The sequence below is a fragment of the Neopsephotus bourkii genome, unplaced genomic scaffold (genome assembly GCF_033783945.1).
Source record: "Neopsephotus bourkii isolate Nb327-2 ecotype Australia unplaced genomic scaffold, CSIRO-AGI_Nbou_v1 NB_1036, whole genome shotgun sequence".
NCBI lineage: Eukaryota > Metazoa > Chordata > Aves > Psittaciformes > Psittacidae > Neopsephotus > Neopsephotus bourkii.
Window position 1 is genome coordinate 1,220,043 of NW_026901525.1, and position 11,630 is coordinate 1,231,672.

At 46.9% G+C, this 11,630-nt stretch overlaps 1 long non-coding RNA gene across 1 annotated transcript; it reads left to right on the forward strand.

Annotated features, from left to right (window-relative positions):
• Window positions 1-4,125: 4,125 nt before the first annotated feature.
• On the forward strand, window positions 4,126-11,035 carry LOC133216274 (uncharacterized). Its single transcript, XR_009726601.1, has 3 exons — window positions 4,126-4,211; window positions 9,757-9,833; window positions 10,871-11,035. It is a non-coding gene; the product is annotated as an uncharacterized LOC133216274 (long non-coding RNA).
• Window positions 11,036-11,630: the final 595 nt, after the last annotated feature.

The following is an 11,630-nucleotide window of genomic DNA, read 5'->3' on the forward strand; positions in this document are numbered from 1 at the left end:
ATCTGAATTCAAGGGGACTGATGGTGCTTATCTGCATTTCATGCAAATCAGCCCAAATGCTGGTTTCTGGCTGCTTTCCAGTTCAGATTCAAAGCCTCTCTCCCTCTCTCACCCTCACACCAGCCCGCTGGTGGGCTTGAAGATCTCTTCAATGCACCCGTGGCTTTGGCACGCACAGGAACTGCCTGAACTTCAGATCAGGGAGCAAGACGTGAAAGACAAATGAGCTGAACTGCACTGCTGTGCCCTGGGCAAGACCCATCTCCTCTGAAGGACCAGAGGCTTTTGTTCCTGGGGCCAGCTGGGCCTGGATGAGCAGCTAAATCCTCGGCCCTGAGTCTCAACAGCTCTTCTGCCTTGTTTTGCAGTGAGACACCATGAGTGTGCCCTCCCAGGGCTTGGTCTGTGTGCAAGGTGATGGTGCAAAGAGAGCAGCAAAAGCATTGGCTTGAGAAGCAGGGGATAGGGAGAGATGCGCTGCTCTAAAATCACCCAGCAAATCACCTGCTGCTCTGTGCCTCAGTGTTCCCAGGTTTGGGCTGTTTAAGCTCTTTGTTGAGTCTCTCTCCTCCCATGTTTGTGCGGTGCCAAGTACAGAAAGTGCCTGGTTTTGCTTGAAGTTCTGAAATGTTTCCATAATGCAGACAGCAGCTCTTGTGTGCCAGGGTTTTAATTGCCAGGATCCCTGAGGTTTCCCTGCATAGCCCTTGCAGAAGCCAGCACATGGGGCTGACCTCTCCCCACTTGCTTGTTCTGCCTGGCAGGCTCTTCTCAGTTATTTTCTCCCCATGTTTTGTACTCCCATCCTGTGTAGCATTTCCAGTCACCTTCCCGCAGCCTGAATGCCTCCTAATCTGAAGTGTGTTTCAGCCTTATCTCTGTCAAAGCAGAAGGGGAGGGGAGCCATCCTCATTCCCAGCTGCTCTTCAGCAGCCTGATCCATAGGGAGCTGAAGCCATCAGCTGCTCATCTCTGCTTTCACTGGAGGCTGAGTGACTTGCAGGTGATGCTTCTCTCAAGAGCACTGAGGACAAAATGGGGCTTTCTGTCTTTTCAGGGCTGCACATAAATCTCTTCTCAATGTGCTCAGTAATGATGGTGTGTTGTGTTTCATTGCGGGCTGTCACCGAGTTTACTCAGTTCCCTTGCAAAGAGTCCTGCTGCAGTTTGTTAGTGCTTGTGTGTGACCATGGGAGGAGGATCCAGAGGGTCACATCAAGAGCCCTCGTGCTGGAAGTGCTTTGCTCAAGCAATTGGGTTGGCCTCCGTTTGCACCAGTGTAAACTGGGATTGGGATTCACTCTGGTACCGTGGGGCTTTGAAATGATGTAGGAAGGAGCAGCAGCGCAGTTGCTGCTGATGTTGAGCAAACCAGTTGTGTTGGCTGAGGGATGAGGAGGGACCGAAGAGAATAAGAAAACTGGGTGGGCTCTTTGCATCTTTCTGGCCAGCCTGAGAGCATTAGGAAGTTCCCTGCTCCTCATCCCAGCACTCCCAACTACAGCAGATGCCTATAACCTCGTGCTGCCAGGGATGCACACCGTCCATTCAGCAAGTGATAGGAAAAGCATGCAGGAAGGCAGTAAGTACCAGGGAAATCCATGCTAGGCACTCAGCACAGACTGTCCAGGACCTGCTCTGGTGGAAGGTGTCCCTGCCCATGACAAGGGGTTGGGACTGGATGAGCTTTAAGGTCCTTTCCAACCCAAACCGGTCTGTGGTTCTGATTCAGTGTTGTTACCCTGGACACAGCCTGGATGCTGTGTGCTGGTGGATAAGGTCCATGCCTGGCACTAGCAACCTACAGAAGAGCCATTTCTACTGCAGAGCAGAGCAAGACTTTTTGTCCTTATTTTCCATCCTCAGGTTTCCAGTTTTTACCCAAATCCCGAGTTGTGTTTGCTGTCACCTGGACCATTTGCTGCAGTTTCAGTATTGATCTGACTCAGAGTTACAGAAAGCCGTCGCAAACAAAACCCCACTGTCAGGCTGACAGCAAGAGCTCACTCCTCTCACGCAGCAATGAAAAAGAGGTGACAGAGAGCTGAGTGCACTGAACATGCACCCATAAATACACACATAACTGTGTAATTACTAGTATCAGTGAAATGATAGGTATAAAGACCTAGTTAGCAGTGGAGCAGGATCATTAGCATAAAAACTACAAGCACAAAAATGCCTTGAAATGACAAATACAAGGAAGCCATATGAGATTTGCATTAAATTAGTGACTGCGTGTGAGATGCTGTTTAAATGGCAGGTGACTAGAAAATTTCTTCCCCTTTTAGTGGAAGAGGCTGAAATGTTCATTTTCATGGTAAACAGTAACTGCACATTGATTTCTGGCTTTAAAGCATCTCTGCAAATAGCACTCGCAGTGAGTGGGGTGGGAGTCACAGAAATCAGAGGACTGCTTTGCCCTGCGTGTCTCAAACTTAGCAGCACAGCTTGAGTTTCTTTCATGCACTTGTTAAGAAGCCTGCAGTGACAACAAGGAAGCCAACCCCCCTGTGTCTGGGGGTGGGAAATCAATTCACATACAATGATTTGGGAAAGGGATCTGATGGATTATTTCAAAGCAGAAACACGTGTGAGAGGGAGCGTCGGGAGCTTGCAGTGAGCTGAAGGTGCCTGCTGCCTGCTCCCTGTCACCTGGGAGTTAGAATGTCCATAGAGCAGAGGAATGGGACTGTATCTAACAACTGGTGGATCAGGATTGCTCCTACAGCTTGCAGGTCCTGGTTTGGATAGGCAAGCAAGTAAGATTCTAGGCTTGGATTAGTGTGGAAGGGGTCCCATCTGTAGCCTGACTATAGAGGAGAGCGCACAGCCTGCTGGGGCTCTCAGGGCTCCCAAAACTCAGCACAAGTCTGGCACAAATAGGGATTCCCAAGGCTGTCAGGCTCTCACTTTTGCAGATGCTGTTAGGGAAACCCTATAGCCCTTCTTGTTGCAGCACCTGGGGAGCCCCAAGACCTTCTCTGCGCTGTGAAGGTGTTGACTGCACAATGAAGAACATGTTTCTGATAGGAAAAAGCCTTGTGAAAGCACATCTTGAAAAGCCTTCTTTTTTTCCTGGTATCAGGACAATGTCTGGGGTCCCAATGAAGGATCTGGGATGCAGGTTGGAGTGTGAGGTGGTGGCTGCCTCCAGGACAGGGAAAGGAGGGAGTTTCTCTGTATGTTTAGCCCTGTCCCTCAGCAACACTGATAACAACAGAGTGGTTTGGGTTGGAAGGGACTTTAAAGCTCATCCAGTTCCACCCCCCTGCCATGGGAAGGGACACCTTCCACTAGAGCAGGTTGCTCGAATCTCCATCCAACCTGTCCTTATGCCTGAGAACACATGGGAGCTGTGGGTTAATCCATCAGTCAGAAGTTGATTTGCACACAGTTAATGTTACAGGCCAAAACTCACCGTGAGTGCAGGTAAATCAGTGTAACCACCCAAATCCCAGTTAGGTTTATCCCAGGCATACACTGACAGATCAGCACACACACAGGGCTTGCACCCATCAGGCTGCACTGCTATAATTAACTATCACAACTTCCTGGCATAGCAAGGCTTTAAGTGAGAGCTTTTGACAAGGTTATGCTTTGACTGAATGAAGTCTTACCCTAACACATCACTAAATGGTGCTATTTTGGGCATGAGAAATGTCACTTCTTTCCCTGGATAGGCCCATCTGAAACTGGTCACCAGGCAGTGACACTTTAGGAGAAAGCCTTTGTTCTCCCTGGGTTTAGCTGGTGGTTGCTGTTTGATAAGTTGCTTGGGTTCAGTTTGACCATGTAATTTGCAGAGAATTGTTTGAGTGGCTTCATGTATTGTGAATCAAAAGCCGAAATGCTTCTCTTGGTAATTAAGATGGAATGGGTAATGGTTTTTCTCTGTCTGTAAGTTCCCTTTCTGAAGAAGGAAGGATTAAACTGAGCTTTCCAATGCCTCTGTTCGTTTTGTCATGGACACAGTCCTCATTTGTACCCACAAAGGTTTGCACATCCTTGTTTGTGTCTTGAGTTCCCTTTGAAAACTGAGCCCACCGATGAGAGGAGGGAAACAGGAGCTGGTGCTGAGCAGAAAACAAGCACCAGCTCTGCCCTATCTTTCTTTTCCAGCTTTCCCCAAGTACTTGACAGGTTTATGATCAACCAGAAGCAGCGCTGAGGGGCAGAGAGCTGTTTAAAACAGTTAGAAACGTGTGACTTCAGTCATTTTTGCCTTACTTAAGTCACTTGCCTGCTGATCAGAGGGTACAAATGGGAAGCCCGAACTACCCGCACCAAGCAACTCTTCCAGCTGGTTCTTCTCGACGTGTCGGCAGCACGGTTGACCACACTGGTGTCTCTGTTTGCTCATTCTCTGTAACCTCAGCCTGCCAAAGCCTGCATCTGTTTGGGGCTGCTGTCAATCAGATGTCGAATTTGATTTTGCTTGGCTCAAATCAAAGCTGGTGTTTTGACAAAAGGTGTGTGTGGGGGGAGAGTAGCTGTCAAAGCACTGCGGGCGAGAGAGATAAGCAGAGACCTGGGAGGTGGGGGAGAAATGGGGGATTTATTATCCATGAAGATGATGGAATACTGTGGGCAAAGAGCAGGGATGTGCTGGGAGGTTTGGGGTGGCTTGGTCATGCCATGTTAGGAGGCACAGAAGGAGGTGGTGGGGTAGAGGTCTAAGCAGGAGGGCAAGGAAGATCCCCCAGTTGGGCTTGTTCAGCCTGGAGAAGAGAAGGCTCCTTAAGGAGAGACCTTAGAGCAGCTCCAGTGCCTACAGGAAAGCTGGAGAGGGGCTTTGGGCAAGGGCCTGTAGGGACAGGCCAAGGGGAATGGCTTGAACCTGCCCGAGGGGAGACTGAGCTGAGCTCTTAGGCAGAAGCTCTTCCCTGTGAGGGTGCTGAGGCGCTGGCACAGGGTGCCCAGAGAAGCTGTGGCTGCCCCATCCCTGGCAGTGTTGGACACAGGGGCTTGGAGCAAGCTGCTCCAGTGGAAGGGGTCCCTTGGTGTGGCATTGGACTCAGGTGATATTTCTCCTAATAGGGATTTTTAAACCCACATAGGAATTATTTTGCCCACTCTTGAGACTTCCCATCTTCTCATTCATTTTATTCAGTTCTGAGATGGGATTTTCTTTTCCCCATATTTTCAGTAAAATTCCAAGGAGATGCAATAGCTTTGGGGTTTAATAACTGAATCATCCCTCTCCTGTTGAACTTCTCACAACTGAATATCATTTTAATACTAACGGGATGGGGGGGAGCTGATACAAAAATCAATTCAAATGGAAAATCAAAACAGTTCCAGTCTGTAGGGGTATTTTTCAGCTAAAGAATGATTGAAGTCAATGTGTGCCCGAGCCGCATCTCACTCATCATAAAATGGCATTTTCTGACAGAAGGAGGAGCCACAAATGATAGCGAGCATGGACCGGTGATTATTCTCTTCTCCCATAACCCATAATCAGGCAGAGGAGCGAGTCTTCTGCTCAATATCTTCACAAACACATCAGATGCAATTAGAAGGCTGTAGCTGTCTCCTGAAAATAGGGGCAATGAACCAAAGCAATTGAACAAAACTAGGTGCCAGCAAAAGCGACGAGACTACACGGTTTTTTGGTTCAGTGGCCAAACGGGGGAAAAAATACATTTTTGAGTTAACCTGAATTGAAAATGTTTCAATTTTTCCAGTGAAGCAAAAAGTTGGAGAAATTAAGAGCAGATTGCTTTGTCTTTTAAGCTTTTCTTTTGTATTTTCTGTTCCATTTCTTTCTCAACTGCTTTTAAGGGAAATTTCAAAGTCTTGTTTGATCCATCCCAGCCTATGGGTTTTATAGTGGAAAAACACAGAAGTTTTGCCCCAAAATACTTTGTCTGTTGCCAAGTGGTGGGAGGAAAATGAGGTTGGCCCTTCCAGAGGTGTGAATTATGAGCTGGGTTTTGAAGTAAGGTTGAATCATTTCAGCTGAGAACCGGTCCTTTTGTCCTCGATGGGACATTATTCACCGGTGATGCTGTTTGCGGGGTGTCCTTGTGGACAATTGGTTTGAGGACGGGACTCTTCATTCTGCTTCTTGGAGTTCTCAATGGCAACGACTCACAATGGAAATAAACCAGAGCAGACACCAGGGAATTCTTTAAGGCTCCTTTGTTTGGGGTTTCTTTTTTCCCTGCAGAAGCAGCAGATTTAGTTACACTGCATATTGGATCCATATTGATGCTACTGAATCTTCCTCTTTAAAAGACAAGAAGATATTACAGCATTTAGAGAGCCCCGGTTCAGCGTTGGCAGAGCTCTGCTTCAAGTTCCCTTTCAGGAACTGTTTTACATTTACCTAACCTGTCCTCAAAAGGCTGGAGCACAAAAGGAACCGGCTGACATTTAGAAGGATTTTAGCTTGCTGCGTTGCACTGGTTCGTGTTTGTTTTGTTTTCTGAGCGGTTTCCTCTGTATCTACTGAGCATTTAACTGGGAAATGGAAGGGGGAGAAAATGCAGCGTTTTGGTATCTCACAAATTAGATGTGTGAAACAAATCACTGCTTCCTCGCCAGCCATTAGTGAGCAGGACTGCATAAAGAGACAGAGAAAACCTCTGAGTCCCTTTACTGCTCACAACGTGTTCCTGTGCTGTGCTTCAGAGAAGCAGAGAGGTGCCAATCACCAGCATTTGTCATAGCAGCTAAAGAGGAAGATGTCAGAACCTAAAGGGTGGGTGAATTTCATGTGCCTTGGGACCTGTCCTCTGTCTGCTGTCATCTGATGTGTTCTGTAATGAAAGCCAGCCACGTCCTGGGCTGTGTCAAAAGGAGCGTGAGCAGCAGGTCAGAGGACCTGATCCTGCCCCTCTTGCTCTGCTCTCTTCAGACCCCACTGGCAGCACTGTGTGCAGTTCTGGTGTCCTCAGCATCAGGACATGGAGCTGTTGGAGCAAGGCCAGAGGAGGCTGCAGGGGCTGGAGCAGCTCCTGTATGGAGCCAGGCTGAGAACACTGGGGCTGTTGAGCCTGGAGAAGAGAAGCTGTGTGGAGACCTCAGAGCAGCTTCCAGTGTCTGAAGGGGGCTCCAAGGATGCTGGAGAGGGGCTCTTCATCAGGGACCGTAGGGACAGGACAAAGGGTGATGGGTTCAGACTGAAACAGGGGAAGTTCAGGTTGCAGATAAGGAAGCAATTCTTCCCTGTGAGGGTGCTGAGGCGCTGGCACAGGGTGCCCAGAGAAGCTGTGGCTGCCCCATCCCTGGCAGTGCTCAAGGCCAGGTTGGACACAGGGGCTTGGAGCAAGCTGCTCCAGTGGAAGGGGTCCCTGCCTGTAGCAGGGGTTGGAGCTGGAGGAACTTTAAGATCCCTTCCAAGCCAAACCATCCTGTGACATGGGTAGAAGAACAGAGATTAATCTTATGGAGGTTGTGAGCTATGTAATGATGGGAAGAGATGCAGAGCACAGGCTGTGTGCAAGGCAAATATAACAGATTGAAGAATCAAGCTGAAAAAACCTGGGATGCGATTGAATAAGGACAAGCCTCAAGCCTGCGCCCGGGAAAGGTAATCCAGAAGTGTGGGATGGAGAACAGCTGGCTTGTCAGATGTTGTGCAGGAAAGGATGGGGAATGTGTAGCTGATGTGAAGCCACACATGATTCAGCAATGCCAGGCACAGGGGAAGAAGCTGATGTATGAGGGAGCTTAAGTAACTATATCAGCCAAAAGGCACGTGGGTGAGCCTTCCACCAGTAAGGCCACATGTGCATGAGGTTTTTAATGCATTACTTGAAGAAAACTGTGGATCAGTGGGAAGGCATTCAGAGGACAATAGGGACTATCAGCAACCCTCAAAACACAGCGTAAAGGTAAAATGAATACATAGCAACTATTTAACTTGAAGACATGGCAAGGTAACAATCTTCAAATGTGAAAAAGGCAAAGAAAAAGGGGGAAATTTATTCATCATGATTTTAGTGAACAAGTGAAGAAGAAATGGGCTTAAATTGCAGCAGGAAGGATTTGGGTTAGGTGTTAGACTGTCTTTAAAGCTGGCGTTGTGAAGTGCTGGAGCTGATTGAACAGGCAAGGTGCAGAGCTGAAAGGCTTCAGGAGGGCACACAAGCGGCTGTCAGGAGTGGGTTAGGCAGCATGCTATGGCTTGAGGCAGAGGAAAGACCCACTGACCTCCTGAGATCCCCTCCTGCCCCTTTCCTTCCCTTGCAGTTGCAAGTGTCTGCTCTTTCCCAGCTCAGCAGGGCTCCTGGAGAAAGCACTGCTGTCAGAAAATGAGCTTTTCTCCCCTCTTTATCTCGTACAGTCTGTGCTATCAGCATTTCAAATGTGCTTTTACTCAGCAGTCAACACCTGAACCATCCGAGGCTTAACTATGGGTTCAAACCTAGTCATTTTGGTTTTCCAGATTGCCATCAATGCAGATGGCCATGTGTTGTAAACTGCCTAGGAGAGAGGCACAGGCTTTGTTTAACTCATGTGCTCTGATGCATGGTTCACGCTACACTTTATAGTTCAGGTTAAACACACAGAAATAGAGGTTACCCACTTCTAATCTGAGCAAAGAGCGGAGCTGCGCTTTACTACTGAACTACTCATCTCTTTGTGGACATGAAAAGGGGTTTTATTTGGCTTTTGAGGTTTATTTTACAGCTCTGTTTAACATACAGAGAGCTTCATTCATGGTTCCAGTTCATAGCTCAGGTACAAGCTATTGAAAAAGATATGGCCAAAGGGAATAGTCTGGAAGCTCTTCACAGCTTCAGAACTGCTCCCAGTCTAATATGGAAGGTCTGTGAAGCTTCAGGTTTGATGGGGCTTGCTCCTAAATGTTTGCCCCTAATGTAAAAACCTAAAGAATGGAGAGAGCTGTTCAGCAGATCCAGGATCCAGAGAAGATGTCAACGCTCTAGATCTTGGTTATTAAATCCTCACTTGTAAAGCAAGCAATGGGAATGTCTGATTTAAATGTAGGTATTGGAGCTGTCTGTTTTAATGTTGAGAACCATATAAATCACAGACTGCTTTGGGTTGGAAGGGACCTTAAAGCTCATCCAGTTCCATCACCTTCCACTACGGCAGGTTACTCTGAACCCCATCCAACCTGGTCAATAAATCTCATTCCACCAGCACTGGATGAATTCTGTAGAAATAATTGGGATTTAAGATTTGAGATTCATGGGAAGCTCTGATATTTCTCCCTTAATCTTTTTTTCTTGGCCATCAAAATAGCCTAAAATGATAGACATCTTATTATAAACACAATAAAAAGCTCAAACTACATTTCAAAAGTAATGAGAATTCGGAGCCTGTTCTTTTGAATCTGCTCACTCCACTCCTATTGAGCTATCTTGTTTTGATGAAGCCAGGCCCCTTTCTCATTGAGCCTTACCAGAAGGCTTCACATTTGAAATTCTTATGTGTTTCCAACACTAAAGGGATTCTAGAGAATCAAGAGTTTAAAAGGAAACGAAAACAAACCCAACAAGTTGTAATGAGCCGTTTCTTGTCTTCTCAAAGGACTTTGACATCTTTGAAACAAAAGGAGAAAATAGAAAGAAATGGTTTGGAAAGTCTGTGTATCAGAAATGTAACTGCAATGGATGTGCCCCTGTGAAATGGTTAGATCATGGCAAAACTGCATTCTGGTTCGAACTCAAGTGTCACATATCTTTAGACCAACACTAACACTGAGTGGTGAGAACAAACTGAGGGCTGACATTACTCTGGAGTAACAGGAGGATGATGCACCTTGTCTTTGCTTTTATGCAGGAGAGACCCAAGTGCAGGAGACAGCGTGGGCCAGCAGAAGTCAATGGCAGAGCAGAGAAGCAAGAATGGCAAGGTCAGTGGTACCAAACATCAAGGGCAAAACTCTTTGATCTCCATCATCTTATAAGCGTGGCGTGCTCAGGAGCATCCCGCTGCCACCAGCACTGCTGGATGGGTAGTGGGGAGCCCATTATCGCTCAGAAATCTCCTAGGAAGGCATTTTTGTCTGTGCATTGGAAGATTGAGCTAAATGCTGGGAGCTATTAGCAGACAATTAAAGCTAATGTTGCAGCCAGCAGAAAGAGCCCAGTTAGTCACTTTACTCAATTTAAATCCTTGACAATTTTCACAGTTCTAATCAAGGAATAAAACAGAAAATACATATAGATGTATGAATGTATATATCAGAGCATTAACTTTCATTGTCAAATCAAGGCCAAAATTGCTGAATGAGGTAAATATGAGGAAAAATGTAATAGACTATTAGCACAATATAGCTTGTGGCTTTCATTTCAAAGTGATAGTCACACAGTCCTCGCCCCCACACACTTTGGGATATTTAAGGGTACAAAATAGTAATGTTTGAGATGGATGAAATAATCAAGTGAAAGACATAAAAATCTGCAAAGAACAAGCTGTAGGGGGCTGGGGTTTGTTGGAGGATGATTTGTTGGGGATCCTTTCTTTGTCTGGAGATAAAATAGAAGAGGGTTGTGTTAGTCTAAAGTAAGAGACTAGAATCGTGAAAGGTATGTGCAAAAATAGGTTGGTACATGAATAGAAAGACAAGAAGAACATATGAGGTGTATGTTAGGAAAACAAAAGGCAGCTAAAGGAATACTGAAGAGAGAGAAATGCAGCCCAGGGCGCAAGAGCTGTTTCATTAGAGGAGCAGTTAGATGGACAAAGTGAAGATGATAGGAGGAAAAGCAAAGGTGTGTTCCACAAGGAGCTGACAGGTACGGAGGCAGCCACACAATAACAGGCTGTGTAGTTTTGGGTTTTCTTGTTCATGTAAGCTGTCAAAGAAACAACCTCACTGCCTGTTTGGGTTGTGGAGGGCATTATAGTTGTTCATTAGGAGAGATGCTGAGGCACAGCCCTGGTTTTCCAGTACTTTGTCTGTACTTTGGTGGGACGTTGCCATCAGGAGGGAGATGTCTGTGTGGAGGTCTGGCTAAAAGGGGAGCCATAGTAAGACAACCAAGCAAAGCAACCCCATATTTGCACACTCTGGACAAGGATGAGGAGGTTTTTGTCTCCTGGGAGCCTTCTTTGAAGCAAGGCAAACCTACAGAATTATCTGATGTTGTCTAGGAGACAAAATATTGTCGAACTTAGCTTCTTTTCCTGAATAAAGCAGTTCTGTCCTGGGTAGCCTTCAGCTAGATACCTCACTGGCTTGTTCACAGAGATAGTTCTTTCTTACCACGCATGGGTAAAGCACCAGGCACACTGGAGCCCTAGTATTTTCTGACATCTCCCAACGACAAGTTCCCTTGTCATTGATCATGGTTTCTTGCACAGCAGGTTGTTTCTGCCAGAAGGAAAGGCAGCCCAGCTTAGCGAGAGCACTTGCATGCTAGAGCATCTTCTGCACTTCCCAGCTGTCAAGGCACAGAAAGCAAGAGAGGAAAAACAGGGCAGTGCCCTTGAGCTGTTCATGCTGCATCGTGAGCCCCAGAGACCATGATGGATGGGTTCCTGGAGTAGTGAATCAACGCTGCCCACCTGAGCCCTCCTTCCCCATCACTGAAATACCCAGTGATAGCTTTGTCTTTGCAGAACCACCAGGGAAGAGTGCAGCCTGTGTCTGTTTGACAGCCCAGTGTGCCTGGCTCAAGATATGTGCACACCAGGCATTTTGGCATGAA